The 21,311-nt window shown below is 39.6% G+C and overlaps 1 protein-coding gene across 3 annotated transcripts in view; it reads right to left on the bottom strand.

The window, feature by feature from the left end:
• The window catches only part of kcng1 (potassium voltage-gated channel, subfamily G, member 1), a 31,897-nt gene extending 14,081 nt beyond the window's left edge, over window positions 1-17,816 (bottom strand). Inside the window, exons 1-2 of one of the 3 annotated variants that reach the window (XM_063888832.1) lie at window positions 17,561-17,816; window positions 404-508 (exon numbers count right to left, since the gene is read on the bottom strand). The gene's annotated coding sequence lies outside the window, so the exon portion shown is untranslated. Of the gene's footprint in view, window positions 1-403; window positions 579-1,491; window positions 1,621-17,560 lie in introns of those variants that run through there. The other 2 variants (XM_063888841.1, XM_063888823.1) reach the window with 2 other exon arrangements.
• Between the last annotated feature and the right edge of the window lie 3,495 nt (window positions 17,817-21,311).

A 21,311-nucleotide genomic window follows, 5' to 3' on the forward strand; every position in this document is an offset into this window, starting at 1 on the left:
CATGCCATATGAAAAAAGCTGCAAGTGACGGTTGTAATTTGGTGTGGATTGGTAAGAAATCTCATCAAAAATATGCATCAAATATGCAGACTCGATGTCTTTGCAGAACGCTGTGATCCGGACAGAAATCAGGATGTTTGATTATAAGGATGAAGGGATGTCTCAGAGCTAATGCTGCCTTTGTGTGTTGTCTTCTGCTTCCGATTTTTTGCTCTTTAAATGATATGGCAGATGAAAGTGCTTAAAATCAGAATACAAAGGTAAGTAATTAGTCATTTGGTGTGGATTGGTGACCCTTGAGAGAGGACATTTTTTTCAAAACATGCACCAAATACGCAGCCTCCCATGCCTTTGTAGACCGCTGTGAATGCAGACAGAAAGAAAAGAACTTGATCCTACTTACACTTTCAAAGCACAGCCATCACTCGGTTGGTATTGACTCTGAGCCTTGAGCAAAGGTGTCTTTGTGTAGCTTCACACGCCGGGTCCTCCTGGGAAATACAGGTAGCTGGTGACAGTGAGTCTTCGATCCGCTTTAATGACACTTCATTATATGTATCTCAGTTTCCTCGAGACACCTGGGAATAGTAGATTATAATTAGTTTGCCGTCCTTTTTTTTTTTTTGTGGGGGAGTTTCAGACCAGTCGCTGATAGAACGGGGAAAAGTCATTAGTTCATCTCATTATGGTCACAATTACCTGGAGGACGGAGAGAGCATGATGTATCACGTATCATATATCACTGATCCAAAGTGAAAGAGCCATTTGCGTTGTGGAACTATAATCATATTATGGGGTATAATCTTCAAAGAGAGACCATGTGCTGTACTGCAAGTGACCTCTTACGGAAACACACCATCAGAATGATTCACTGTTGGAGGACTTAAAGTGGCTCTCGGATTGAAAAGTTATTAAGCATTTCACATGTTTGTTTTAAGTTGGAGGAAGTTTAAACTCCTCTGCATGGTAGAGAACATGTGTCTCTGCAGCAGTGGAGCTTTCCTCCGCTGAAATATCGGTAAATGATGACAGATCATAACATGCTGTAATGAAGCTGCAGCCTTGTTACCATGGTGTAGAGTGAGGGTATCCCATCCAAAAATAACTGTCGTATGTTAGACATGTGGAAGATAGGTTTAAAAATGAATAACAACAAAATAGAATAATCCAAAGTGGTCACTCCTTGCTGTCAGAATATTAAATGACTGGTTTAAAAAAAAGTGCCCTGCATGCTTGCATAGGTCAGATTTGTTTTGTAAAGTGGAATCAGAACCATAGACATGCAGGCGGTTGTCTACTATAACACGCACTAAGTAAAGACTTGACATGCAAACTATTTTTCCTAATCAACCCCAGAAAAATGTCAGTGAACCATATCATTTCCAACTTCTACCTGTGAAAACAAACGCTGCGCAGCATGTGACAAACTCTCAAAGTGTGACTTGGAGAGTGAGTCTTAATGTATTGTAAAATAGAAGTACAAATACTCACTGTGCTGCAGATTCAGCTCCGGGGCAGCTGTTAGTTTGCTGAAGGCACAGAGCAGAAACATGAAATGTCTTTTCTGCGCCTGCTCCATCCAAACACAGGCACTATGCTTGTGGAGTACGAGGAGGTTATTTGATGCTCATGAGCAACAGGCTGCCTTCCCTCACTCCCTCCCTCCCTCCCTCCTTCCTCTCCTCCCTTTGCCCTCGCCCCTCTCTCTCTCTCTCTCTCTTTCTCTAAACTCCATCCTCCTCTAACAATGACATCAGAAGTGGGTGTGCCATTATACAAAAAAGCTTTTGAGAGAAATCCATGGCAACCGACATCTAGAGAGCCGTGCTTCCCCTAAATGAGAATAATCCCCATCTTCTGATTATTGATTCACACACAGGTTTATATTTGTCCGGTGGGTTACCCTGCTGAAGGGAGAGGGAGGGAGAAGAGGGGGAGGAAAGGGCTGCAGTAGGCACACTCACCAGGGTGTCCAATTTTAGACAAGTGGTGGGAAATCATGAGGTATGATGATAAGGATGAAGGGATGGCTCATACAGAGAATCTTTATCACCGCCTGAGCAAACGCTGCCTTTATGTTCCTTATGTTTTCCCAAAGCACATTGAAGTCATATCTTGTCTTTAGATGATAGAGGAGAGGACAGTGGTTACATCCAGAGAATGAAATGGTCACTTCGTATCCAATGAAGAAATTCAATTTTATAGAGTACCATAAAATAAATGTGACATGTGGTGCACGCCTGCTGGTTGTCCGCTGAGCATGACTTCGTGTTTGGGTCCATTATCTCTTTATTGATCTTCCTGTCTTGAACTGGAGTGAAACTGCACAAGTAAACACACATGACAAGTCAATCTCAGTGTATTAAATTCACTCCAGTGCTGTCATGACCCATTATGGCACAGTGAAAACACCTAAATGTGTCATTTGTTGGTGCAGTGGCAATTTTCTTCCCCATGTCTGCTGTGCATGACTAGAGTGTTAAAATAAAATGTGATTATTATTTCATCGCTGTGGACCGAGCAGGAAGTATGTGTTTTCAGAGATGTATTGTAAAGCCAAGGAAGCATGTAATTCCTGTAAGCCAGGTATGTCTCTGGAGGACAGGGTTTTTCTAGCTGGAAGACCGACTGGAAATAATGATACAGACCAAGAATGAGCAAACCACAACAATCCCAACATCCTATAGGCAGAGAGAGAGAGAGAGAGAGAACGAGAGAGAGAGAGAGAGAGAGAGAGAGAGAGAGAGAGAGAAATCTGTGCGATGCCGCATAGAACTTTGAATTCTTAAATGTTGATTTTATATATTGAGCGATATGAGAGATGCAATCTTGGTCAAAACAAACAAAGTTAAATAATTATCTTTTACATGCACGGCTGCATCTGCCAGGCTGCATATTGATTCTGTCTGACTGATGTTACACAGCGCACTGCCAGGCCACACTGGCAAACAAGAGTCCTGTATGATATACGATCACGTCCCATCATATCAAGACGAGCAAGCCAAACATCCTTCAGCAAAGTGCCGAAAGGATTTGATCAAATCAAATCAAACAAGACCAAGCCATGATTGATTAACATCAGGCCTATTGGACAACAAATAAATACAAATAACAAACTAAATATTGAAGTTGTACAGTTCATCTGGTTGGTGATATGAATGGAATAATGACAATCCACCTAATAGTTGTTAATGAATGTTAACGAATAAATGACTGACCCTTTGCCAGGTGGTGTTTATGGAGTTGGGCATGACTTACTGTACATGGATCAGCTAAAAACAACCTCCACTGTTTTTTATTTAGCAAAGATTCAAAATACATAATACACACATCTGTCCCGACATTTCCCAAAGTCCTTATTGGACATACATTAGTCAGGGAATCACCAAAGACAATAGTCCTACAACATTTAATGCAAACTCTTCTATAGGTTGTTGAGATTCGTCAGTAGGGTCGATTAAAATCCAAAGCGGTGAACCAACCAGAGCCACATTGATAGAACCGTGCTGCTCACTTTCATGTTGAGGCTTTTGGAGCCAAGATTGTGCATTTTTAATTATGGATTAAAGATGACTTGTTCATGACTAAATCTTAATGTTTGGTAATTGTGTCTTGACACTTGAGTGGGCCAGTTTATGGGTGTTAACTGAGCTTCAGCTAGAATCATGGCAGAGAGAGAAGGGGTCTAAATATGTTCAGAAATCACATCAGTAATCCACCTTTTTGCTGTATTTGCTATGCAAAAAAAGTAATCACATCAGAATTCAGGTACGCTGTGTTTCCTACCAATCAGGTATAAGTAGGCTTTCTGGAATAGAAAATCATCCAAAAATGATTAATAGACTTTTAAGAAACAGCAGTGATTGCAAAGATACATGTTCACCTGCTGATATTGATAATAATTCATCATAATAACTACACTTTTTTAAACAATTTTGTTCTGAGGTCTGAGACCAAATCTCCACTCCGTATTTTTCTCAGTTGTGAATTGCTGCCTTTCCACTGCTTCAAAGGAGGCCAAATGTTCAGCCTTACCCTTTGATCCTCCTTCTTCAGAAGAGTTTTATTGGCTTCATAATAAAAAGCTCTTTTCAAAAAGCGACGGTCATCTAACATATTGAAAAACTAAATTGAGAAGTCATTCATGTGTCGTTCGGACACTTTTGAAACTTCTCAAGGTTACGAATAAAGAGCAGATGTAGTTGAATTTGTTGGAAAATTATTGATGGTTTTCCTACTCGACAAAAGGTCAAACTGCACTCTTTCCCATAAATATTTCAAGCATGAACTGAAACATAACACATGCCTGTTTTAAATCAATGTGGATTTAATTTGTGTATATGGTGTTCCACAGGGCTCAATATGTGGGTGCCTGTTGTTTTCATTGTGCAGGACACTCTGAGCCAGATAGTGCTCGTAGTTCTGCTGCTCTAACTCAACGTGTATTGTAATAATACAATTACGTAACAAAACACATCCCAACAACATTTGAAATAACAAGATCTACTTCCTGAAGCATCCAAGATCCATAATCACATGTCATCTTTCTCTACAGTCCCACTCTTCGTTAGACCGAATTTGGTCCGAATTTGCTCCACCTTGTAGAGGTCCAATCACTATTTCCAAAATAAATTGGCTTTGCAATACATGTTTTAGAAACCTTAACTTGAGATAACTCCTTAACTGACTTTTTAGAATAAGCTATTACCCAACAGATTAATTGTATATATTCTGTGGACAGTTTGTATCCAGAACAAACAACATTTTGAAAGGCTTACATTTAAATGAATATTGAGTGGCTTTAGCTGATTTTGGATATTGTTCACAAGCTTAGAGCATGTGGACAATAGAAAAACAAACGCTACTGGTCCTTACGTTCTTCTGCCTTGCCAAAAAAAAAGCTCACACACTCTAATATTCGTTGGACCGCCTTTAGCTTTGATTACGGCACGCATTCGCTGTGGTATCGTTTCCACGAGCTTCTGCAACGTCACAACATTTATTTCTGTCTTGCATTCATTTTTCGCCAACATCTTGTATTGATGACGGGAGATTCAGACCACTGCGCAAAGTCTTCTCCAGCACATCCCAAAGATTCTCCATCGGGTTCAGGTCTGGACTCTGTGGGGGCCGATCCATGTGTGAAAATGGTGTCTCATGCTCCCTGAACCACTCTTTCACAATTTGAGCCCAATGGATCCTGGCATTGTCCTCTTGGAACATGCCCGTGCCATCAGGGAAGAAGAATCCATTGATGGAATAACCTGGTCCTTCAGTATATTCAGGGAGTCAGCTGACCTCTTTCTTTGGGCACACTGCTGAACCTAGACCAGACCAACTGCAGCACCCCCAGATCATAGCACTGCCCCCCACAGGGTTGTGACCTTTTTTTTGGCCGGGCAGTGTATAATCTATACATCTTATTTCATCTTGATAGTAGAATGATATTTAGACTGTTTGCAAGAAAGTGAAAACGTTTATTTAAAAAAACAAAAAACGTGGAGCTCGTCTTTGAACTCTACATAGATATTTGACGGCCCGTTTTGCTCATTTACGTCGTGTTCACCATCTGCATTTCAACTTTGTTCCCTCACACACCTCCTGGCATCGGTGCATTAACATCGCTGGACATGAATCATTCATTCAGAGACATCTTTACTCTCCATTTGCTTCCCACAGACATCTTATCAGCATCCGACATCCAATGAGTCTCGGGCTGACACTTGTGGTCAGTTTAAAAAGCAGTCATGTTAACCCTTTCTCTTTTGGTTGATAAGCATTTGCACTACTCACTAAGAACTCAGTGATTTATTTTTGACAGAAGAAGCTCAGAGGGTGATTGCTTGGGTCTTCCCAGTGAATTGACATTTCCACTGAAGTGTTCAGGGGCAGGATAAAGCTGTAGCACCAGAGTCACTACTTCAAGCAGCGCTTTGAGGGATGGTATGCTTTATTGATCTGGATGACTCACATCTTTCTGTGTGAGGGAATAGACTTGGAATCCATACAAAAAACCAGATACATCTCATAAAATGACTCCTTTGATTAAAAAAAGGGTGCTTCTCATTAACAAACATGCCAATACTTATTTAATTGTGTCCTAATGTCTCTCTATTAACCAACGAACGTATTAACAGTTAAATGAATAGGTAGAAATCTAATCAAGACATCCAAGAGGAGTAAGATTGATCCATGTTTGCCTTTATTTTTCTACTCATGAAAACAGATTGAGGTGAAAACTTTGTGGGAGGCATTCATTGAATAGAAACTGTCTTTATTTCCATGCAAACAGACACACAAGCTCTGTAACTCCCATAATTGCATGGGTTCAACAGCTGGTCCCTATCATTGTTCTCAGAGTAGCTGGAATGGCTTTCTTTGTTATTAGCAACGCTTGCTCACTGCATATAAAGCAGGTCATGCAGCAGTCTTTATCACAGTAACACAACAAGAATCTAGTGTTAGACAAAGACCTTGCAGCTAACGACAATCACTCTCATTATCAGTCATTTTCTGATCAGCAAATGGAAACATTCAGCATGCCCTATCCTGGCTCTGATGAATTCAGAAACGTAATGAGTGTAGGAGGGAAGAAATACATTGATCATCTAATTTTCTCATTAGCTGACCTGCTGGAAAAGTATGTTGCTCTGTCAGGAGCGGCACGAAGGTCGATACAACAGCAGCAACGTGATGTGCAACCTGCAGAAACCCTACATATATGAGCAGGAGCACAGCAGCTTTTCTCATGTGGTGAAAGAAAGGTTCAGATGTAATTGGTTCGGAAATATACTTCCACAAAAAACAACAACAATATTTAAACATACTCCTTTAAAAGTAAAGGAATTGCTTTCAATATCACAAGCAAAGTAAAGGTAGTCATGCTGCAAAAAATGTGCTCCTATGATACAAACTGTGTATTAAAACATATACATTATAACATCAACCTCATACAGAGCTATTTGAAGTTGTAAGTTGTTTTTAGGGAAGAACATTTTAGTTTACTTTCTTTGAAATCTGAACGCAGTTGGCCTTAACTTGATACTGCTTTACAAGCCAACACGGGTGGAAACCACTGTGAAAATGTTTAAAGTGCATTTTTTTTTCCAAATCGATTCCTTGCATCTTAACGTTAATGGAGTGGTAAATGGACTGTACTTCTATAGGGCTTTATCCGGTCTTTATGACACCACAAAGCGCTTTACACACTGCAAGCTTTTCACCCAGAGCACTGCAACTTGCTCTAGGAACTAACATTCATGCATATTCATCCATCTTGTCCAAGGATACATCGACACGTCGACTGCATGGGCTGGGATCGAACCCACATCCTGAAAACTAAAGCAACCTAAAAGTATTTCAGATGTGGAAAATAGATGAAAAACAGATACAGGATTTGCACCATCTGTAGAAAAAAACCCCAAACTGAAATAAGGTTTAAGTCAGGAAGAAGCTCATCTGTGATCTGTAATCTGAAGTTTATTTTGCAAACACAATTCAGTCGATGTGGAAATGCACGTGTCAATATTGCAATGTATTCGCGATCGACTGGATGATAAAGATAACCTCAGTGTGTGCGGGAATCGAACAAGAGCAGAATGAGTATACAGTACAGAGAGACCTGCTACCACGGAGCGAGAGTCAGAACGTATAAAGTATGACAGTGAGGAAGCGTGTGGGAGGTGTGTGTGACCTCAGCCTATTTCTGACAGCTGTCAGGCCACAGTGTCGGTTGAAACAATGCACTCTTCATGCTACTAACATGGGAACATCTTCAAAGATGGGCGACCATCCAGGGCTGTACATTGAAACAAAAGCGTGTGCAAAAATCTGCACAAAAACTTTAATTATGTTCAATGTCTAAGTTAAACCTTCCTGCTATTGAATATTTAGGAATAATACTTTAAAAATCTTTACTTTATGATTATTTTTATGTGATGACGCATTTTTACCCTTTGCTTTTTTAATGAAATGTTAAACCGTCCACCTGGATGCTCTAAAAAAATCCATCTTCCAGAAGTAGCTGACGGATCTATTTTAAACCCTTTTTTCTGGCAGGTAAAGTGGTCCATCTGTTGGGTGAACCACTTTTGATAGTTCCTAAAATATAAGCTAACTTTGAACATTTTGCTCTTGAAGTAATGGCTTATTGAGCAGCTTCATAAAGACTCAGAGAACATGGTGCTCTCAAGAGGCTTAGAAACGCAGCCGGATCAGACTGGCAAAAAGAGATTGATGGTTGAAAAATATGAACAGTTTTAATTGGCTTGATCAGGAGGAAAGCTGTGCGTCATACCATCAGGCAAAAAGGTTCCTTTAAGACTGAAGCCCTTATTAACACACGAGTTAAAATCCATCTGCTTAAATCCCAGTAATCAGAAGTGAAAATACACTCTACAGTTTGTAGCGTCCAGTGATTTCACAGTCTATATATTACACTTATGAACAGTGTGACGGACCAACTGATGCCTCCAAGGTTATTATTTTTAATAGAAAGGTGTGAGTGGACACTGGGGAGCCAGAAACATGTCCAGCTAATGGGAAAGTGAGATTAATCACATTGCAGGGGGGAAGGCACGAGTCCCCATGTCTAAAATCCCTACAATCATACAGTCTCATTGAGTCATTCAAATCTTATTTATAGACAATGTAAAGGATCTCATTTAATAAACTAGTGTCGTCTACTCTGCTTGTCAAGATGCCTTCTCTTCCATTGCGTCAAAACTATCTATATCATTTCGGAGCACTAGCCACTTTCCATTGCCTTAAAGTGCAGAAACAAGCTGTGAACACAACATAAACAACTCTCTTTAGGTCATATACTTTACCAAACATGCTAGGTATGTCTGCCTACAGCACACATCCAGACACAGAGCAACATAAGCACTCATTTGGAGTTGCGTTCTTGGCCTCCTGGAGAATGCAAGTCCAATGTTTACTACTTTTGGTGTCCAAACTTAGAGACGTATCTGGTTCTACAATTTAAGTGCTGTTAGGTGCTGAGCAGGTTGTTTACAAGAGAAAATTGTAGCTATTTATTCAAAGGCTGCTGCTTCTGAAAACAGTGCTATGGGAAGGTAGAGAGTAAACAAAAGCAGCGGCGGAAAAAAAAAAAGCAATGAGCTACAGAACGCTGGGAGAAGGAAACAGCAGTCGGGTGATACATCAGTACCGCTCATGACACGTCTATTAGATCGTGGTTGAAAGTCACAAATTCAAGTTCGTCTGAGTGTTATTTCATACATAAAATAACATGTTTCCGTTACCTGCCACCTTCCGTGTCATAAATACCTATATGTAAGACTATTTGAACCCACAGTAAGTGCAGTCTACTCTGGTTGCCTCTGTGAGGAGAGGAAATTACAGGTTGTGAAAGGGAGAGACTGAGTGCTTGTGAAGAGAGGAAGTTGTCAAAAATAGTGTGATGAAAATGTTCCTTCCCTAACAGCACTTCATTTTAATCCAGGCAGGCATCTTAAATTAAGTACATTGATTTTCATGTTTTTCTCCATTGATTTACTTTGAATATTTAGGTTCAATTTAGGCTTTTTCCTATTTGCAAAATGTTCTTTTAATGGGAGAGGAGAGGGTATGATTCGATGTTTGAGAACATACATTGGAAAAGTGTTTTCTTTCATTTGTAATGGGGTTTTTCTTTTTTAGGGCACGGATATCCTGCTGAACGTATTATATTGGAAAATGTAAAACCATTTGACATTCTGAAAGGCTTGTCGACTTGTTCCCTTGTTGTACAAGCTGAGCAAATACTTCAGATCAGTACTTCGGAACATATCAGCCTTGGATCCAGTCCAAAAATGGGGAAATATCTCTTCCATGATTGTACAAGTGATTCAATTAACACAAATACTAATGTTAATTTGCTCACCACCAGGGATGAACGTTTCTCCTTGTCTCCATGATAAGTATATTCAGTGTGCAGAACAAGGTTTTTCATACATCATCTGCAGGAAAGCCTATTAAAGAGGGGCCCTATTATGTTTTGGGTTTTTTTTCTTACAGGATTTTGTGCATGTAAATGGTTTGCAAAGGCTCAAATCCCAAACACCCCCCCCCCCCCCCGTGCCTGAAACACCTCCATTGGACTCTTGTTTATTCCCTATCATAGTGACATCAATATTTAACACGCACTCTTCTATTGGCTAGCGCTCCAACATCATTTTACGTCATAAGCTTAGGGGCGGGACATCCCTATCACAACAGAGCCGGCCAGCTAACCAATCGGAGCAGCCTGGGCTCTGGTTTCAGACAGAGGGTGGAAAGAGGTGCTGCAGCACAGGCAGTATGAGAAACATAAAGAGCTTTTTGAACATTAAAGCATGGAGACATGTCCCAGGAGAGGCAGACAATACTAATATGAACCTGAAAAGGAGTTTAATAGGCCCCTTTAATATACAGTATATAACTGCAGAAAGCTGCAAGATGCCATGAACTTCTGCTGAAACGACTGAGGAAGGAACCTAACATTCAGCCAGAACAAAGCATGAGTTAGGAAGCAATTAGTGAGTTTAATGAACGGAGAGTGTAATTGCACTATAATCCTTCTCCGCGTGTTCTATACTCTTCTCTAGCAGAAGCATATCAAACTATTTAGAGTCATTGTCTTCTACTTGTTAAGCCCTTTGGCTGACACGAGAATATGTGTAAATGCAGCATCTTGGAGCGCTACAGCTGTTGATGACAGAATACTTAATGACTGCCTCACATTAAAAAAAGTAGGAAACACAGTTGGCATGGTGATATCAGATCCACCGCTTCATTCACACGTTCATTTGTCAAGAGTTCACATGGCTCGATACCAAAGATGGCACAAGCTCTTAGCCTCGCATGAGATTTTGTCAAGATGCTGCTGCAGAATAATGATTTCTGATTTATTAGTTGTGTTGTTGCCATGGACAAAATGTTTCCTTTCCTCCCCGCTTTCCCTCCAGGGACTGTATATTCAGCCTGACCTGCATGACTTCCCTCTTAATTCCCTTAGCAGGCTAATCTTAGCTCCTGGATTTCTGTTAAAGCACACAATACCATTAAGAGGCTGGAAGATTTCAGAGCTGCACACTGTTTATGTCAATATTGTTTCCTGAGTAAATGATTTGAAATACAGAGCTGATAACGACGAGAATACGTGAAGAAAACTATACATTTTGCATGCTGGCCAACCTGCTACGTACTTAAAACCTTATTTCAAATCCCTCAGCTTGGACCACTTTAAATGCTAAGCATCACAACCTTTCTATAATCTTCCATCATGACAGGAAAAAGCACAGGTGGAAAAAATGTAATTAACGATGGCTGTTTTCCATTAAGTGTCCCTGGAAGCTTCAACGCTGAGTCACCATTGGAAATACCAAACCCTGGAAAGGGCTCAGCTAAATAAAATACATCCAGCTTCGATGTTATTGATTTCAGCTGCATTGACATTTCTACCATGAACAAAGCTCTGTTATACATGTCATTGCATTAGCTTTTTAAAGTTGTATTTAAATATCTGCCATGTGCTTGCTTCAGAAAAATCGGAGTGCAGATCAGATTATCTGGGTCAGTTTTAGCATAACACAGTTCCTTTGCAGTCGGAAAGCTTCCTTTTGGTTAATGGCACTTAATTGTACTCTGTGTGAAACATTTGCTCGGATTGATTTTGTCTCCTACTGCGCCGAACCCATTGGAAATTAATTGTCTTTTCCACAAAACATAATTGCATCATATTTCAGATGCTATTAGTAAAAACTACATCCACTGTTTTTTCCTGTTTGATTTTATCTTTTAGGTTTCAATCAAACATAATTGTACTTGGAAATGGAAAAATAAAAGCAAAGTGTGAAGAGGAATTCATTGTTTCTAGACACCGTTACTATCAGCGTGTGTGACTGCTCCGCAGAGATGGGAAGTAATAATACTAGTACTGTACTTACAATGTTTAGATAGTTGCACATTATATGCTACTGTGTACTTCTACTCCACTACATTCCATTAATACCTTTAGTTGCTAGGCAGATTTGGATTAATGATGGTAAATATAATCAGCCCTTAAATCAGACTGTAGTTCACCTGGAGTAAATCCAGCAGCTACCCTGCAGTATACAAAGCCCTTCAAACCAGCTGCACCTTTACCAGCTCTGAGAACACTTTAATGATCAATCATTATAAAACATATCAGAGATATTATTCTGAAATGGACCAATCAAACAATGACTACTTTTACTTTTAGCTCTTTTTGAATGCTTTTACTTGTAACCGAGTATTCCTACACTTGGGTACTTGTACTTTTACTCAAGATCTGAGTACTTCTTCCACCTCTGCTGCTACGCACATACCAGTGTCTGGTAGTCTCTGGTTCTAGGGACTCATTCAATCATTTTTAGCCGAAGTTGCGAATTAGAAACTACTTTTGCTCATTTTCCCACTAGCTGCAAGCCTTTTCCTCGCAATGACTTCTAATTAGTTTCCCCTCCCCGTTCCCACTCAGTCTGAATGTGCAATTAATCTGTATAACTGGATTACAGTTATGTGAGGTTTTCAAGAAGTTCAGTGCATGCATTTTGACAACCCAGGTTAAGTGCAAATGCAATCAGGTTTATCGAAAGTAAAATGCAAATCAGCTTGGCTAGAAAATGAAAGTCTGCAAAACCTTATTTATGCTTCAGAATACTTTTTCAACAACTAAAGAAAATGTTGAAGGTTAATTCATCTGTCAAATGCTGCCAGAGCTGCCTTTGGCCTCATTTTTTATTCACTGAATTCCTCCTGCTTTCTTCAGAAGAAACTCTTACGAAAGAAAGTGAGGTTTCCAACTGTGCAGCTCTTATTGTTCTCATCCTGCTGACGGTGAGCAGCTGATGACCTTTGGTTTCGCAGGGAGCAGCAGGATGCATCCCTGTAGAAACCGCATCATCTGATCACTGGGGGAGTTGTGAGAATGAGTAACATGGACTCTAAATCAGCTTGAAAATGGCATGATAGGTCACTCAGGTGTGGAGGTCAGTGACCAGAATGGCAGAAGGAGTGCATTGGTAAAAATAGCTGGTTCCTTTGAAGATCCGAAATGAAGCACAAAGTGCACTTGACATTCTCTCTGTCAGCCGTGAGCAGCATTCATAGCTCTGTAGCGACGGAGAGGTGTTTTTAAAATGCCACGGACTGATATTGAATTATTTAGACTTTACTTTGATGTAATTATGCAAATACATACTCTTGATTTGCATCATACATAGAGGGCTATCCCAATTTGTGACTGCGTTAGAGCCAAGAGCCCCGCTGACCTTCATCCGAGCCATCTAATCACGGAGCGTTTACACCTGGGATGCAAGGTATGGAGAAGGATAGAAAACAGCTTTATGCTGAATCCCTGGGATTACAGTTGAAGACTACAGGATTAAATTAATCTAATGTAATGTGTAATCTGTCAATTTACTTAATTATTGTTTTTAAAAAAATGTAGAGAATTAACTTTAAATTCCAAAAGCCTAAAAGAACACAGGCCCTAGAAATTAAAGTACCACATTATTTTTCCAGTTACCTAGTTAAATGTTAATCAATCTTGGAACAGCTGGGTATTGGTCTGATGACAATAAGGTCTGATGACAATAAGCCTTTGGGAGAAAAACCTTTTAATATGACGGACAAATTAATATGACGGACAAATTCTGCTCATTTCAGGTTTATATTTGTATTTAGTGCCTCTACTGTGTCATGTCTCCTTGCTTTAATGTACAGAAAACTCTTTATCTTTCTCATTCTGCCTGTGCTGCAGCTCCTCTTTTCACACTCTGTCTGAAACTACAGTCCAGTCTACTCTGATTGGTTAGCTGGCCGGCTCTGTTAGATAGATAGTTATATAGATAGATATATAGATGGATAGAATCGGAGGATGAAACCCTCTTTATTAGTCACATACTGTACATGCACACAGCAGAGCACACACAGTGAAATTGGTCCTCTGCATTTAACCCATCCTAGTACTAGGAGCAGTGGGCAGCTATTGTGCAGCGCCCGGGGAGCAATGGGGAGGGGGGGGATTGGAGGTGTCCGGTGCCTTGCTCAAGGGCAGCACAGCAGGGCATAGGAGGTGAACTGGGACCTCTCCAAGTAGCAGTCCACTTTCCTTATTTGAAGTCTGTTTGGGGACTTGAACCGGCAACCCTACGATTCCCAGTCCAAGCCCCTACTGACTGAGCCACTGCTGGACACTGCTGTTGTGACTGGTCAACCGCTTAGAGATGTCCCGCCCCTGAGCACATCACCTACAATGTGTTGGAGCGCTAGCCAATAGAAGCGCAACTGTTACATAGTGATGTCCAATGGTTTCAGGCAGCGGGGGAGTGTGTGGGAGAGGGGAGAGAAACTTCTTCTAGAGGGGATTTTAGCATTTGCAGACCATTTACATGCACACAAACTTATATAACACAAAAGCACACCCTTTAAAAACAGATCATCACAAGGGAGTAAAGAGCATTGGATTAGCAGGATTATCCGTCCACACCGACAGTTATTTGTACCGAAGCTGTGGTATAAATATCCCTTGTTTAAGTTGAATTCTGTTTCTATGGATACGGCTTTGTTGCTATGTAACGGAGTTGACAGTTGGGGTGTATGTAGCATGTGTGTGTATGATGAATGTAAAGGAAATTATAATTTAAATGGAAGAAAAAGAGTTTTCCTATGCATTTGACAGTAAGGATATCATTGAATCCATGTTTTTTTATAATGAGGGTATTGCTTTTTGTAGAATAAGCGTTACGTATGAGTATTCATGGTTGAAATTCAGTCGTAGAGTGTGTGCTTTTTTTCTGTAAACATTCCCCTCAAATCAGATTTCTAATTACCCTGAAGTCGAAGGCGAGGATTAACACGGACTATGGCTTGTTTGTCAAAGGGTTTAGATTTACCAAAAACCCAATTAGTCCCCGTTCATTAAGTCAGTGGAACTGCTTTCCTCTTGTTTTCCAGCATTACTTGGAGCCTCTTTGTTTTTGTGTTTAATCTCCACAGAAACCCAGAGTAACTAAAAGAGAGAGCATAAATATGCCCGAAATAATATTATTGTCCTGGCTCTTTCCTTCTGTTCTGCCTCTCGTTGGTCTGTAATTTATGTGTTCACGTCTGCTGTCAGTGTCGAGGAGATGTCAGGTTTGTTGATCACTATGTCTTTGATTACAGCTTTAGAAATAACAGCTTCCCTTTCAATCTGTGCAAGGTGCAGGACTTCCCGTCTGCTCCGCTGTGGGCCATTTAATGAGCTGCTCTGTTTCTTTGATGCCTTCCTGTGATGATAGTTATCACCAGCCAAGTATTACTGGTATTACAAAGCTTTGTTCACCTTGAATGGTTGGTAATGAAACCATTTAATAATTTGAATGCATGCTTTGTCCATCCTTTGGTTATCCTTGCAAAAGCTGTATCACCCATTTCAATGTGGGACTATGGGAGCTACAGCCTGGTGATAGATATTAATATATTAGATGATGGCATAACCTTTTAGAAATAATTCTGCGTAATAATTAACCCTTGAAATCCATTGTTCTCTAGTTAAAAACAACTCAAAGAGTGTCTATTATGCTTTGGGGGGTTTTCCCTTGTGTGTTATACAAGTTTGTGTGCATGTAAATGGTATAAAATCCCAAAGTTTCCACCAGATGGAGTTGCTATCCCACTTATTCCATTATTTATTAATTAAATTATGTTTCATTTGAAGTAAACTACATGTTGTTGTGATTGAGTTTTGCTTTTGTTATCCCAACAACTGCGGTGTCTTATGGGATGTAGGCTCAAGCTCTTTGATTCCTTCCCAAACTCAGAACTTGAACAAAAATGTGCTTTTTCTTCTTGTAGACGACAAGGTTACTCGCAGCATTTGGATTCAGATTCATGGCATCAGAAGCGGACTCTGCTGGATGTAAATGAGGTCTTGGAGTCACTCTTATGTGAGATGAAGGAACAGGAGGCCTTTGGTGTCTGTTCTCGGCTCGGCAGATGGACGACCCCCCACAAGCCTTCGCTCAAAGACAATATGGACTTTTAGAAAACAGCTAACATGGGAAGTCGGGTTCATTATAAGAAAAAGGTCAAAATATAACTGATGGAAGGTTCTTATGATGTGTAAATACTCAAAATGTACGTATTTGAGTGTACTTTCTTATAGATATTTACAGGCTATGTGTACTCAGCTTAATTCTACTTATAGAAGGGGGTGGAAGAAGGACTCTTTAATTAGTACTTAAGAAAAAGAACAAAAAGTATTGGCATTAAATGAGACCTAAATTCCAAAAGTAAGAGGAGTAATTATGCATAATAATATACATTAAATGATTGATTTATGATTGGGGCATTGATGTGTTTATTAAAGCTGCAGGTGGAGCTAATTCTAATTACTGTATATACTGCTGCTGTACATCGGAATTTATAATTATATGTCAATATTTGTATTTATCAGGAGATTTATATAAGAAGAGTCAGTTGTCTTCTGAACTGTAGTGGAGTAGAAGCACACATTTAGAGTTCAAATAACTCAAAATTGTACAGTACTTCATTATATTCCACCACTGCTTACAGAGCATCTTTGATTTAGCCATTTTAGCTTCCTAATTAACAAAAACGAACCAAAAACCTTTATTTGGTTTGACCAAGTGACTCATTTTTCACATTTAATATGGATTTTTCTTCCAATATGCCTACATACGTGTGGGGATGTGTTTGTGTGTGTGAGTGAGTGTGAGGAAGAGACATTTATGGACCATTGTTGGTCTACAGAAAGAAAGCAAGTCAAATGGTTTCTGAGCTGAAACCACTGAAGATACTCTAGTCCCCTCTGAGACAACACCATAGCTGAGTGCTTGTGAAATGTGAGAGGAAAGGAAATCAGATTGGATTTGGTTTGACTTACAGGCAGCACTTCATGCCAGACAACCAATAAAAGCCTGAACGCTAAACATGATACTGCTTTTACTGATTCGTAATCAAAGAGTACACATTAATAATGCAGTGTCCAACCACATAACACATAGGATTAAAGAATAGCGAACGATCGCAAGGCCGGTGTTTTGAATCCAAATTGAAAACGCTTCTTATGTGTCTTGAATATACTGTATGTACACAAACCACAGCAGGAATCAATATGCCGATTTAGATTTCCTGATACGATGTGAGGCTAATGACAATACTTTCTAAATGTTTTCAGTAAACAACAACAACAACATGTTGGTTGGAATAACAAAAAGTATTATGTAATGCATGTAGATTTTATTGGTAGGTCTGAATTTTAACATACAGTCTGTGCTTGTGCGCAAAATAACTTTCAAAAATACCAACAACTATGGCTTCAGGAATTACCATAGAACCCAATCCTGACCAGTAACTCTGACAGACAAGTCATTTTACCAATTCTTCTCCTGAGAGCAGCCAGTAGGTAACAAGATGCGACTGAGTCTGTTCCTAAGTCATGACTTTCAGGAGCCATTCATTTAAAAACATGCAAATGTAGTTCCACCCTAAAAACTTCAACCAGCATTCCACAACATCTTTTTAACCTGAAATCAATTCCACTTACCGTGACTGAATCAGTCGCTGCCAGCCGTCGCAAAAAAAGCTCAAACTGTAATGGTAACATGACTCCTGAAAAAACAGAGAGTTTCTGTTCAAAAGAAAGAAAGATTTTAAAAGGTTTTCTGAGTAATGATATATATATATGTGTGCTAGTTTTGCAGCTAGCTTAACAGATCTTTGACGTGTCCTATCTTTCAGTGCGAGAACAGGCAAAAGTCAAAACCTTGCAAACTTATCCAAAAAGGAGTCAAACCGAGGGACAGATGTCTGATGGTCAGCTGGGCAGAAAGCTATATCAGATACAACATGGCCGAGTGAAAGCTGGTATGTGTGTGACAGGCCTAACGAGGTAAGTGGAAACAGGTGAGCAGGTGAGTGAGAGAGAGAGGTGGGGAACGTCCGAGGGCATCTAGTGGATCGATCGGTAATGGCAAGTCTAAAGAGTTTTTAACATTGGCCTGAAAGAGAGGAGTGACTCCAAACAGGGGCCGAGAAGCCGGCTGAGAAATATGTTTTAGACATACAGTATAACCACAAAGAGAGAAAGAAAAACATACTTTTTATTCAACCCGAGGGGAAGCTCAGTCCTTCACTCTTCACGTTAGTATTTGCTTTACACACATAGGTCGATACTCACATGAACACACGCACACACATGACCTATTGGCACTTGAACTGGTGACCCTTCAGTTACCAAGCCAAGACGCTACAGACTACCACAAAAAAGTCAAATTCACGGAGGTAATGGAAAAGTCACGTGACCACCAAAGTCATTCAGATACATCCTGTGATCATATTGTATTTGTGAGCCAATCAGAAAGGCACAATACAATATACTTTACAGTTATAGGGACATATGTTAATGCAGTATGTGTCTCGATATTTTACTGGATGAAGACAAACTGTAACCTGCCAGCTGGGCTAAATGTCAGAGGTTTTCCAAAGTGTGCAGCCTTCATCTTACCTCATGAATGTAGAAATGTCAACATCTGTAGAAGGGGAAATGTCCTTTATATCCATCAAAGCTTTTTATTGTCAACTGTTGGACACCATATCAGCTAGTTTTGTGAAAGAAACTCAAGATATTTGATAAGATTCACTCTTTTCACTCTACTAAACAATCAAACTGGGAAATCCATCAAAGAACGAGCAGAACATTTCTCCACCAACAGTCCATTGTATGTAGTGCATTATGATGCCGTGTAAGGAACGAGGGGGGGGGTCACCATGAGGGCAGGATGTTCACTAATTAGCCCGCTATACGTTTGCCTGCACCCACACACACACACACACACACACACACACACACCTACCTTTGATTAGAGCTCACACCCCCTCGCTGCAGATAGTCATTCTGGGAAACACAGGAAATTACAGTAGGTACAAAGTGAAGTATAGCAACATGTGTAGGGGAGCTCTGTGGCTGTGCAGCAAAACAGAGACTCTTATAGAAGAGAGAAGATACCTGAGTGTGTTACTATCACCACAATAAAACACCTCACTGCAGCGCTTTATATATTAAAGCATCTGACAACAGCTTTACCGAGTCTAATATTCACCTTTATAAGCAAAATGATGCTTTTATATAACTCCAGACATTTTCTATAAATATTCTGACAATTATTCCCGTCAGCCGTGGATGGAAACATTATGTAAACGCAGGAACTCTGACACCGGAGAGGGAACTGAACTAATGATCTATGGAGCAGCTTGTGTTGTGTTATTGTGTTGTTGTGTTGTTGTGTTGGTGTGTTGTTGTGTTGGTGGTGGGCGGCAGCTGTATTTACCGCTGGAGCCGCTTGTTTCCTCTCACTTAATGAGCAGTGGGGCCACTTCAGAGCCGAGGTCAACGCTCACCTCTGCAGAGCAAGAGAGGGCATTCACCAGCTATTTAAATGGAGAATAAAAAAGGCAATAAAATAATAAAATGATTAATAATAATAAATAAATAAAATAACTAAATAGCAAAAAAACAACTACTATAAATAACAATAATAAATAAATAACAAAAATAATAATTATAAAGATTCTCTGCGTGAGTGAATTCCATCATTTCACATCTGAATGCAAATAAAACTGAATTTAAATCACATCATTATCACCACTGTATTTGCAGTTATTATTATCATCATTACTTCTTTATGTCCTGATTTGACATTCATCCTACAGACATTGACTCACAGTGTAACAAATAACTCAGAGCTTAAGCCCTGGTTTAATGTTAATTAGATGAATTCATTTACATTTAATTTGAAAATGAAATGTAATATCTTTACTTCTTTTCTGTCCGTCAGTGTTCAAGCCTGTAGCTAATTTTCAGTCTGAGGCGAGTGCTACATTACTTTGATTTTCTGGCTGTCAAACTGAAGTGGTTTGTCTCTTTGACATTGAAATAAAGGTAAACAAAACTCTTTTCACTGACTTTCCTTGTGCATGACTAACTTTCTCCCAAAGATACACATTTGGTCCAAAGAAATGGCTTTCAAATCCTCCAAACGACTGTGCACCGGCAGCTGAAGATAAAGAGGCTCTACAATGTTTGTCAAATCTGTGTTTGCGTCTTTGTCTGCTCCTTTATATAACTCCCATGCTGCTTCCTGATCCAAAAGAAACACACAGTCATTCTACGGAGGAAGTACAATTCAGACTTTTCTGTATTGTATTTAATGTATTCACACTGGCTCTGATTACAACAGACTGACTATGTGTTGAAAATCTGCAACTCTAAATAGGATATAGTACATCCTAAAAAAGCTATTTAAAAAAGCATGCAGCTGTTTAGTCAAAGACCCGTTTGTAATACTCACTACATAACATTCAATTTGCAATTCTAAAGGGACTGATTTTTCCAGTTCAGTGTTAAAAATACTCAGTGCTGATGTGTTCCCATTCCTCCGCTGACAGAGGACGCCCTTCTGTTTTGTGATGCACCTCACTTATGTCTCTTGATTCTGTGAGAGCTGTTGAACAGCTTCTAGTGATTCTCATTCACATTTAAAGGCCTTGTCTCCCCCTGCAGGGCGTCAGCAGAGCGCATGTCTGAGTTTTACTTTCCTCTTGCTACACTAGCTGTCACTGTAGCACAGGGTATGAGCTGTGGTGGAACATAAATGAGAAATGTATTCAAGTATCATTTTGTGACACTTGTACTTCACTGAAGTATTTCCATTTCTGCCACCCTTTCCACTCAACTACATTTATTTGACACTTGCAATTACATTAACATAATAATGTTGTGTTTTTATGATATATGTTAACTACAGATAGACTTTTTAGAAAAAATGCTCCATAATGATGTAAAAAACTGTATTTTCTAATGATAAAAACGGACTGAAGGTGTGTGTATGTAACAACATAGGCTGTAAATGAATTATATTCTAACTTTTAGACAGTTAACCCGGGTGCAAATAGCATCTGCCATAATATAGTCCAATATAGCCGTAGTAATACACTTTTAGAAAAGCCATTTTGCACAATGAGTACTTTTACTTTGAGCACAACTTCTGTTCATTTTAACTTAACAAACATTTTGATATTAGGACTCATACTTGTAATGGAGTGCATTTAGACTTTGGTATTAGTACTTAAACTTAAGTAGAGGATCTGAGTATTGGTTCCACTACAGGCTGAGTGTAGGGTCATATTTGTACATACAGTGTTTCCTACATGTCTGGATTTTCATCATTTAGGTCGCATGGAAAAATCATCAAACTGCATCCTGTGTTTCTCATGGGTCAAATAACGTTAAAAATGTA

This window comes from Eleginops maclovinus, chromosome 1 (assembly GCF_036324505.1).
Source record: "Eleginops maclovinus isolate JMC-PN-2008 ecotype Puerto Natales chromosome 1, JC_Emac_rtc_rv5, whole genome shotgun sequence".
Lineage (NCBI taxonomy): Eukaryota > Metazoa > Chordata > Actinopteri > Perciformes > Eleginopidae > Eleginops > Eleginops maclovinus.